Source organism: Rattus rattus, chromosome 15 (genome assembly GCF_011064425.1).
Source record: "Rattus rattus isolate New Zealand chromosome 15, Rrattus_CSIRO_v1, whole genome shotgun sequence".
Taxonomy (NCBI): Eukaryota; Metazoa; Chordata; class Mammalia; order Rodentia; family Muridae; genus Rattus; species Rattus rattus.
Window position 1 is genome coordinate 2707408 of NC_046168.1, and position 10442 is coordinate 2717849.

General features: G+C 42.1%; 1 pseudogene; it reads right to left on the reverse strand.

The window, feature by feature from the left end:
* Positions 1-8040: 8040 nt before the first annotated feature.
* LOC116884898 lies at positions 8041-10208 on the reverse strand (annotated as a pseudogene).
* Between the last annotated feature and the right edge of the window lie 234 nt (positions 10209-10442).

Sequence of the window (10442 nt, forward strand, 5' to 3'; positions counted from 1 at the left end):
CATTTCTAGTCTATGACCGCTGCTTGCGATTTACGGTGGCGAGAGCTTATCTGCATTCATTTCCTAGACCATTGCTTTGGTACTTTCAAGGTTTTATCCAAGCATGACTTTTATAACTGTGTGGAAATTGCAGTGATAAAGGATGCATCAGCAATTTTCAAACCCATTTCTTTTTGTGGAGGCATCCCTCAGCCTCCCTTAACAGAGCGATGGAGAGAACCACAGGTCCCCCCACTCCACCCCCCCCTGTTTTTTTTACTGTCTTCATTTTTAAAGAGCTTTGTTTTGGTCAATGAGACATATAACTGTGGAAACAAGGCCAACACAAACTTTATGGTGTTTTTGCATTGAATATCTAACTACCCTTGATTAGCTGTGAAACAGGGGGCTGGCCCGCCATTTTATATTCCTTAAAATTGGTTTCAGAGGAATTGGTTGTAATGGAAATGTCAGACCCTTTAAATATCGAACCTTTAAATATCATACAGCCATATGGTTGTGCATGTGACTTTGCCTCTTCTTAGATTCTAGTGTGCCAAAATGTCAGAGCTAAAGGAAGAAATACGGGAGGGAAGTGGTCTGTTGCTCAGAAAGACATGACGGAAACAATTAGACGTGGTGAGTGCATGGGGTTGGTTGTTCCAGAGTCTGTTTGGACGAGGCCATCTTTCTCGGAAAGTCACAGCCAATGTACAATTGGCAGAACAATGGAGGTTGTGAATTGATGCCCATGGCTCATTGTTTCTTCCACCCCACTTCTTCTCATACTCTAGAGGGCTTCTTGTTCCCGAAATAAGCTAATTGTCAGTATAGCACTTTAAAAATGGACTCAGGGCACTTGTTCTTTGAGGAAGAAATCAAACTCTTCCCACTGGGGAAACCGACAAAGCCTGCTTGTGTCGTGTGTATTCTACACAGTCTCGGTTAGGTTCCTACTGCTGTGATAAACATTACGACCAGAGCGACTTGGGGAGGAAAGGATTTATTTCAGTTTACAGCTTTCAGGTTCTGTTCCATCGCTGAAGAAAGTGAGGGCAGGAGCCTGGAGCGGAGCTGATACTGAGACCCCCGGAAGGCTGCTGCTTTCTGTTTAGCTCCGCACAGCTTGCTCAACCTACTCTGTTATACAACCCAGGACCACTAGCTCAGGGGTAGCACCACCCACAATGGCCTAGGACCTCCTCCATCCACGTTTAAAGAAGAAAATGTCCTTGCTTACAGGTCAGTCTGTTGGAGGTATTTCCTTAACTGAAGTTCCTTTTCCCAGATGATTCCAGACTCAACCGACTTATGTTCAGTTCAGAACAGCAGCAGCAGCGGCAGCGGCGGCGGCGGCGGCGGTGGCGGCAGCGGCAGTAACAATAACTAGAGTACATACTAAATAAAACATTTTTTTAAAATTTTCATTGTGTTTTTCTGATGACTGGGGATGGCCCAAGCCTGGGAAGGCACCGACTCAAGTCACAAAGTGGTCTACAACTAGCTGTGTGACTTTGAGAAAGCCACTCAAATTCCCATAGTAACAGTATAATAATAGTGTTTACTTACCAACATCGTGGCAAACCAAGGACACTATCACCCAAAATTCCTTGAAAATATAAAAGACAAATGAAAATAACAAAATTGCTATGCTTGGTGGACCATTCAAATAAGAAGCACAAAGATGTTTTAGCAAGTTTATGCATGGTTGAGACATTTGCTTCAAATGGAAACAGAAAAGGGGAAAAGGCAAATATATCTGTCTTAACTGTGGGGCCTGGGAGAGTCTTAAAGCTTTGCAGCGTCTTTAACGCTGTGGAGTTGTGGAGATGAACTTGTTACGTCCTGTGTGGTATGGAAGCCTCATGTCAAATGAGGCTGTGAAACTCTGCCAGACAAATAAGAACTTAGGATGACATTATCAGCCTTAGACCATGGAAATTGGAAAATAGGAATGATATGGCAATTCCTATAGGAAGAAAGCCTTTTCAAGTCAGTCTGTATAACAAGCTGGCTCCAGTGACAGTCTGAAGATACTCTGACATTCAGCAGAGACTGTCCATCTAGGAAAAATTATATGTGATGGGAGTCATTTTCATCTTCACAGAGCATGCACGCACATGTGCACACATACCCACACACAAATAATTAAATAAAATAAAAAGAAACTAGCACTTAGTAGGCAGCTGCTGTGATGAACCCAGGGTCTTTAAAGTTCAGCTACTGTGTGAGTTGTCCTTTGTTTTAAAATAAAGAAACTGGACCCTAAGCTCAGTAGTCTCATGATGAAGGGTGAGGCAACTTTCCTGTGTCTTTCTTCAAGGCTTATGAGCCTTTAAGGACACCCATGTTTTCACAAACTATGTTCTGTTGCAAGGCTCTATGACCAAATAATTCGAGCAAATGATGCGTGTCCTAACTCCTCAGAGATTTGTTCTACTAAAGGACAAAGGCTTGGTGAATTCATAAAATTAAAGGCTTTCTAGAATATTTTATAATGTTTTTTGTTTTACATAACCGTAAAGTAAACGGTTTTCCCCAATACATTAACAGCCAAGGAGCATGACTGAACAACAGATTTCATACCCACCCTGCCACTCTGTGGTTGTGGGAGGTGCCTGTCCTTCCAGTTTCATGTGAACTTGTTCAGTGACAGTCTTGCCGTCTAAGAGTGGTATCTGGTGAATGGGGGGAGGAGGCATGGTTTCTTTTTCTAACTATGTAACTTTATTTATAAAAATTTTTCTTATGACAAGAACTCCTATTACAAAAAAAATGCCTAAAACCTGAATCAGTTTCCTCGGCCCTGGAACCCCGGACTGTTTCGTGGACACTTCTGTGGATGGTGAGCTCATTAATTGCATGTTTTCTTAAGTCATTCTGAGTACATTGATACAAATGGAAGGAGAAACATTTAGTTCTATGCTCTACTCAAGATGTGGAGGCATAATGAAGGATATAAAGTTTTGAAGATTTATTGGTAGCATGGGGACTGCAGTTAATAACATTCTTTTTTATTGAATATTTTATTTATTTACATTTCATTTCTGGTTTCCCCTCCACAACCCCCCATCTCATAATCCCTCCCCCTGCATCTATGAGGGTGCTCCCCCACCGACCTACCCACACACTCTCCCCTCCCTGTCCTGGCATTCCCTACACTGGGGCATCAAGCCTTCACAGGATCAGGCCCAAGAGTCTTTCCTCCCGCCAATGTCTGACAAGGCCATCCACTGCAATATATTGGCTGGAACCATAGGTTCTTCCATGTGTACTCTTTGGTTGGTGGTTTAGTCCCTGGGAGCTCTGGGCGTCTGGTAGGTTGATACTGTTGTTCTTCCTAAGGGGTTGCAGACCCCTTCAGCTCCTTCAGTCCTTTTCCTAACCCCTCCATCGGAGTCCCTGTGCTCAGTCCAATGGTTGGCTGCAAGCATTTGCTTCTGTATTTGTCAGGCTCTGGCATAGCCTCTCAGGAGATAGCTATACCAGGCTCCTGTCAACAAGCACTTCTTGGCATCTCCAATAGTGACCGTTTTTGGTGACTGCATGTGGGATGGATCCCTATGTGTGGCAGTCTCTTGTTTGCCTTTCCTTCAGTCTCTGCTCCACACTTTGTTTCCATATTTCCTCCCTTAAGTATTTTGTTCCCCCTTCAAAAAAGGACTGGGTACGTTGTGCCTGTATTTTCATTAAATTCTAAAAAAAATTCTTAAATTCTTAATTTCTTTCTTTATTTCTTCCTTGAACAAGTTATCATTGAGTAGAGTGTTATTCAGTTTCCATGTGTATGTGGGCTTTCTGTTGTTTTTATTGTTATGAAGACCAGCCTCAATCCAGGGTGATCTGTACTTTCATTAAATTCTAAAAAGTCTTTAATTTCCTTTCTTTATTTCTTTCTTGACCAAGTTATCATGAAGTAGAGCATTGTTCAGCTTCCATGTGGATGTGGGCTTTCTGTCATTTTTGTTGTTATTGAAGACCAGTCTTAGTCTGTGGTAATCTGATAGGATGCATGGGATTATTTCAGTCTTCTTGTATCTGTTGAGGCCTGTTTTGTGACTGATTATATGGTCAGTATTGGAGATGGTATCACGAGGTCCTGAGAAGAAGGTATATTCTTTTGTTTTAGGATAAATGTTCTATAGATATCTGTTAAATACATTTGGTCCATCACTTCTATCAGTTTCACTGTGTCTCTGTTTAGTTTCTGTTTCTATGATCTGTCCAGTGATGAGAGTGGGGTGTTGCAGTCTTCCATTATTAATGTATGAGGTACAATGTGTACTTTGAGCTTTAGTAAGGTTTCTTTTATGAATGTGGGTGCCCTTGCATTCAGAGCATAGCTGTTCAGAATTGAGAGTTCATTTTGACAGATTTTTCCTTTGATGAATATGAAATGTTCTTCCTTATCTTTTTGACAACTTTTGGTTGAAAGTAGATTTTATTCTATATCAGGATGGCCATTCCAAGTCTGTTTCTTGGAACCATTTGCTTGGAAATTTTTTTTCCAGCCTTTTACTCTGAGGTAGTGTCTTTTATTGGGGAATTGACTCTATTGATGTTAAGAGATATTAAGGAATAGTGATTGTTTTTCCTGCTATTTTTGTTGGTAGAGGTAGAATTATGTTTTTGTGTCTTTCTTCTTTTGTGTTAGTTGAGAGAAGATTACTTTCTTGCTTTTTCTAGGGTGTATCTTCCGTCCTTGTTTTAGAGTTTTCCGTCTATTATTCTTTTTTAGGGCTGAATTTGTGGAAAGATATTATGTCAGTTTGGTTTTGTCATGGGATATCTTGGTTTCTCCATCTGTGATAATTGAGAGTTTTACTGGATATAGTAGCTGGGCTGGCATTTGTATAACGTTAGGGTCTGTATGACATCTGCCCAGGATCTTCTAGCATTCATAGTCTCTGTTGAGTAGTCTGGTGTAATTCTGATAGGTCTGCCTTTATATGTCACTTGACCTTTTCCCCTACTTCTTTTAATATTCTTTGTTTTGTGCATTTGGTGTTTTGACTATTATGTGACAGGAGGAATTTTTTTTCTGGTTCAATATTTTTGGAGTTCTGTAGGCTTCATGCATGTTCATGGGCATCTCTTTCTTTAGGTTAGGGAAGTTTTCTTCTATGATTTTGTTGAAGATGTTTACTAGTCCTTTAGTTTGGGAATCTTCACTGTCTTCTATACCTTATATCCTTGCCTTTCTGGTTGTCGGGCTCTCCAGGATCGCTGTAGTGGGAGAACTGGGAGCCTGTGATCTTAGGTATGGCAGCACTCCTGGTCGATCAGGTCTCTCAGGGCTGGATTTGGTTACGGAGAGCTGTGCCACAGGGTTAATTCCTCTGGGGGCACAAATGGAGACGGGAAGGATCCTGCCCCTAGCTGCTCCAAAGTTCCTGAGACTGATGGTCTCCTGGTGGGCCCCTCTTTGGCCAGTTATTGGAGCAAAAATATTTGTCTTACCTGTGATCTTAGCAGTGACTTCACTGGGAGTCCAGCTCTCTCTGGGTGAGATTTGCATTAGAGAGCTGTGCCACAGGTTAACTGGTGCAGATGGAGACTGGTAGCAGTAATAAATTATTCTATTCTTGGTAATAGTTAAGTGTGTAGATTTTAAATGTTCTCTCATACTATAAAATGACAAGGATGTCAGATGATAGACTTGTTAATTGGCTACATGTAGTTATTCCACGGTGAATCAAACTATCATACTGTGTAGCATAAATGTATGCAACTTAGCTGAAAAGCAAAGAAGAATCTTACATTTATTTAATTTATTTGTTTATTCCATAACTCTGAGAAAATATTTTTTTTGTTGTTGTCACTGCTGCTATTTTTTTTAACTAACACTAAAGCCAAAGCCTTACAAAGGCTAGATCAGTGCTGGACTACCAAGATTTACCTAGCCCTATACTAATGTCATACATCATTGCTACCTTTATTTCTAGTTTGTTGATGGGGAAGATAGAGCACACACCCAATGAATAATCTAGATAGGACTGTAACATTTATCCTGCACCCTCCAAATGTAAAGTTTTTAACAATAATACTAAATGTCTAAGATGAGATAAGGAAGGATACTTATGATGATGTTGATGGTAGTGGTCATATTCATAGACAGGTTGCCAGGACCTTTTTATGTTTCAAACACTGATTTAAATGATGTATTTTGTCACTTAATTTCTAAACTCTATGTAATAGCTATCATTATTCTACTAACAATATCTAACTTAATTAGTACTACAATGCTTAATAATAATCTAACTTAGAGACACTATCTGTTTTCAAGTACATCATGTTTACTAACCGGTAGAGAATATAAATCCAAGTCTTTGATAGACTAAGCCATTTTAATGGTACAAAAATTTCAACCACAAAACTTGGACAGCAGGTGTTGAGTAGGAAGTTGAGTGTAGTTTTTGCACTAATTCCATAATAAAACTTTTTTTAATGATAGCAAGGAATATCTATTTGCAATCTGGACACAGTAGCTCTGCCAAGTCTGGGGAAAAAGCTATCTTGGTGCACCCATCTTCAAAGGACTGACAGTTCCCTGAGCAATGGGTCCTGAAGATTCACCTGGTCTAAGCTGAGCAATGAATGCTTTAATGTGAGTCATGTTTCCCACATAAAGCGACAGAATGGGCACTCACCAAGCTACTCTTCAGCCCTTTCTTCAATTATCAAGGTGAGGGCTCTGAACCTTCACCCCTCAGAGCAAGGCCCTTAGCCACATGCGACCAGCAAAATGCAGCTTTTGACACTAGCCAGCAGTAAACAACAATTACCCGTTGCTTGTCAAACCAGTCTCTTTCAGTGCAGAGAAAGCAGCTGAAGTAGGCAGCACTTTTCCATCTGAGAGCAGTTATAAGGCCAGAGACCCAGGATAACAATGTAAAGTGGGACTCTGGAGCTGTGCTATCCAGACCCCTTTAGCAGACAGAAGACTGGTGAGATGGTATGCCTGCTTGTGTTTCAGGCCCTCTCCTGACATAGACTGTATTTATTAATGTCCTAGAGCTGTGCAAAAATGAGCACCAACCGTACTGTGAGTGAGTGCAAAAGGTTCTCTAGGGAGTTGAGTGGGCTCATTCAAGTTGACACAAATCTAACCCAAAACCTTCTGAGAATTTTCCAGAACTCAGGGAGGATTTTACTAATTGAATGCTATATCAAAGGGAAACTTTACAAGGTTGAACGTTGAACCTTTCTAACCATGAATACTCTTTATCAACTTGGAGAAACGAATCAGCACTCTACCTGCCCATTAAACTAACTGGAACCCTCTGTACTGGGAGTTCATTCTGAAAAGGACATTGCACCAGAAATGTCTATGGTGAATCATCCTCTTGTTTGATATCCTGGGATAAGCCACAACTTTCTCACCTGTAAGGAATAACAACACCCTTTTTTCTCCTCCTTCCTTCCTTCCTTCCTTCCTTCCTTTCTTCCTTCCTTCCTTTCTTCCTTTCTTCCTTCCTTTCTTTCTTTTTCTTTCGTTCTTTCCTTTCCTTCCTTCCTTTCTTCATTCATTCATTCATTCATTCATTCATCCATTTTATACCCCAATTGCAGACTTCCCCCAGTTACCCCTCACATGAGTTCTCCTCATCTTTCCTTCACCTCTGAGTAGGGGGAGGTCCCTTCAGGTACCAATCCACCCTGCCACCTTAAGTCACTGCAGTACTAGTCACATCCTCTCCCATGGAGCCCAGACCAGTAAGAGGAACAGGATCCATAGGTAGGCAACAGAGTCTAGGTAAGTCCCCACTCAAGTTGTTGGCAGATCCACATGAGGACAAGCTGCACATCTGCTACATATGTATGGGGAACTAGGTCTGGCCCTTATAGGTTCTTTGCTTAGTAATTAGTCTCTTAGAGCCCCTAATGGTACAGGTAATCTGACTCTAATGGTTTTCTGTGGAGTCCCTATCCCAGCTAGGTCCCTCAATTCTTCCCCAACTCTTACATAAGAGTCTTCTAGCTTGGGCTAATATTCAGCTGTCAGTCTTTGAATTTGGTGTTGGTGCTCTGCTGGGTGGAGCCTTTGAGAGGACAATTTTGCTAGACTCCTGTCATGAACCTAGGATGGCAGATACAAACCCAGCCTGAGGGTTCAAGGTGGCTGAAGGACAGCAGGCCACAATGTGTCCCAATAGATCCTCAAGAACAGCTCGAAACATTCCCCCCAAATTAGCAGGGGTTGCTACTGCATTCATTTATGTCTATCTCACACAGGACACCTGTGTATACAGGCCAGCCATAACAAATATAGGTGCCAACAGTGTCTTTACATGTTATATTGTTATGACAAGGCTTGGACTGAGAATGAGGCATCAAAGTCTCACAGTGTGTCCCTGTGAATCTACTACTGGTGTAGTCACAGTTGTAGATGTTTCTTCCATGCACACATAGTCCTCCATGTAAAGGTAGCTGACATAGTCATCAAAGTTGAGTTCACAATGGTCTCCAAGGAATCCAAGTGCATAGTCACAAAAGTAATCACCATGAGCATTCTGACATATGGCACCATGTAAACACGACTAAGATCCACATTTCATCAATTTCTAGCTCACAGTTCATACCAGAATACTCTTGAGGACAGACACGTGCATATCTTCCTATCTCATTGAAGTATACAGCCTCAGTCATGCAGGGATCAGAAATACTTTTATCTACTTCCAAGTTACAGTGCTTTCCTTGGTATCCAGGCACACACATGCAGGAGGAGCCATTGATTCCATACCAGCACACAGCCCTATGTGGCAAGGACATGCACGCATTGTGATCTGTCTCACAGAATCTTCCAGCATATCTAGCAGGGCAGACACAGGCAGCGTACTCGGGGTCCTTATGGCAGTACCTCTATGTTGGCATGCTTTCCCTTGATAGGAATTAGTGACACATTCATAGTTCAACACTTTGTACCCAGGAGGCATTGGCACAGGGAGCTCCTTTCTCCTGGGGTATTCACACAAGTGTTAATTCCTTGGAAAGGACTAGAGAAGCAAGGGCCTTTTAGATCTTCGCAGTCTTTGTCCAAATTATTGGCCATGTCTAAGCAACAGTTGTTGTCTTGTGGAAAACCTTTGTACAGTTTTTATTGCAAAGTGAATCCTGGTACCTCAAGTTACTACAAGACTAGTAAATCCTTTCCCACTGAGGTCAGTTAAGGCAACCCAGTTGGGGGAGCAGAATCCACTGGCAGATAACAGAGTCAAAGTAAGCCTCTGCTCCAGTTGTTAGGGGACACACATGAAGAGCATTTGCAAATTTGCTACGTGTGTGTGTGTGGTAGTGGGGAGGGTAGGTCCAGCCTTTGCACGATTTTTTGTTGGTGGTTCAGTCTTTGGGAACTCCCAAGGACACAGGTTAGTTGACTCTGTTGGTCTTCTTGTGGAGTTTCTAACCACCCAGGCTCCTTAATTCTTCCCTCCAACTCCTCCACAAGACTTCCTGAGCTCAGCTTGTGGGTCTGTGCATCTGTTTTGGTCAGCTGCTGGGTGGAGCCTCTCAGAGAACAGGTATGCTAGACTCCTGTCTGCAAGCATAATAAAGTATTATTAATAGTGTCAGGGATTGGCTCTTATCCATGGAATGGGTCTCAAATTGGGCCAGTCATTGGTTGCCATTCCCTCAATCTCAGGGACATTTTTGTCCCTGCAATTCGTGTAGGCAGGACAAATTTTGGGTTGAATGTTTTATGGGTGGGTTGGTGTCCTTATCCATTCACTGGAAGTCCTGCCTGGCTACAGAGAGTGACTACTTCAGGCTTTATATCAGCCACTTCTGGGAGTCTCAGCTAGAGTCACTACATAGACTTCCTGGAGCCTCCCCCATCTCAAGTCTCTGGTGCATCCTAACAATGCTATCTCTGCCTCCCCTTCCTGCTGCCTTCTGTTTACTCTCCTGGGCCTCCCTCTCTGGCTTTACCTACATCTGATCCCCTACCCTTATTCTCCTCCCTGTCCCTTCTCCCACCCAGTTCCTTCCCTCATCCATTTCCTTCCATCCACCTCCATGATACGTCTGAGTGAAATTCATGCATCTTCCCTTGTGCCCTCTTTCTTATTTTGCCTCTTTGTGTCTATGGATTGTAGCATGGGTGTCCTGTACTTTATGGCTAATATCTACTCTGTAAGTGAGTAAATGCCAGGCATGTCCTTTTGGTTGTGGGTTAACTCACTCAGGCTGATATTATCTAGTTCTTTCCGTTTGCCTACAAATTGCATGACGTCCTTGTTTTAATACTGATTGAGTAGTATTCCATTATGTAGATGAACCAAATTATCTTTACCCATTCTTTGGTTGAGGGCATCTGGGTTATTTCCAGTTTCTGGTGCTTACAAATAAAGCTGCTATGAACATAATGGAGCATGTGCCCTTGTGGTATGGTAGAGCATATCTTGGGTATATACCCACGAGTGGTATATCTGAGTCTTGAGGTAGAACTCTTCCTAATATTC